This window comes from Cyphomyrmex costatus, unplaced genomic scaffold (genome assembly GCF_001594065.2).
Source record: "Cyphomyrmex costatus isolate MS0001 unplaced genomic scaffold, Ccosl1.0 scaffold1987, whole genome shotgun sequence".
Classification (NCBI taxonomy): Eukaryota; Metazoa; Arthropoda; class Insecta; order Hymenoptera; family Formicidae; genus Cyphomyrmex; species Cyphomyrmex costatus.
Window position 1 is genome coordinate 3,680 of NW_017276025.1, and position 1,167 is coordinate 4,846.

Genomic DNA, 1,167 nt, shown 5'->3' on the forward strand with positions numbered 1-1,167 from the left:
TTTTTACGGAAATATTTTTTGACTTAGTGGCCACCGAATGAGTGATTATGGATGAATTCTGCCGCTAGGAAGTATTTAAAAATAGATGCAGAAGTTATGTATTAAATGACAGGTTAGAGAACCTATACCTGTCATATATTTAACCTGCCATATAATTCATAACTTCTGCATTTATTTTTAAATTCTTCCTAGCGGCAGAATTTATCCATAACCACTTATTCGGTGGCTACTAAATTAAAAAATATTTCTGCAAAAAAAAAATTACCTGAAAAGTTATTTGTAATTCTTAAAGATCGGCGTAAAAATTTTGGACACGCTCGAGAGACATGTAAAACTTAATATTTATTACAATTTAATGAAAAGATTGTTTTATGTACTCTGCATAATACATAATGTGTATTTCATAAGTTTCAGCAAATTATGGGGTGGTGCATCGCATGCGAGGCAAAGACTTCAAAAGGAATAAAAGTCTGCTACTTCCCTAAAGATGCAAACCAGAAAGAAATATGGGTCCGGAATATTGCAAAGAACCCAGGTAGCAAACACACGTCATTTTGACGTCAAATTCTGGTCATGTTGGTACGAATGACGTCAAGTGACCAAAAAGTGACCAACCGATATTATAACGTCATTATGACATCGTCATAATGACGTTATAATGACGTTATATTTTGGTTCTCCTTAATTTTCCTTTTAATAAGAAAAAAGATATAGTAATAGTAACCAAAAAGAAATAATTAAACACAAATAGCTGATTATCATTGAATTATTTTGTTAAAATAACAAAATACAATTTTTTTGTTAAATGAACAAAATATTGTAAATTTTTTTATTTAGCGGCGGTACACATTTATTTGCTTACTTACTTTTTGTAAATAACAAGGTAAAATTTTGTTGCCATTATAAAATAAGTGTTCTTTTTGTAATTTTAACAAAATAATCTGTTTGGGTAGACAAAATATTTTTATTAAAAGTATATATAGACAATTTGAAACATCTCTGTCAATAAGGTAACAGTGGAGCAGTACGTTAGGTGAACGACTCAGAACAGGACCATGGATCAAGTCACGAGTTCAAATCCTATCAGGTTTAAAAGTTTTTTCCTAGGTATTATTAGTCAGTTCAGCACTTAAGGAGAGGACACAAATGATGGAGAAAGAAATCTAA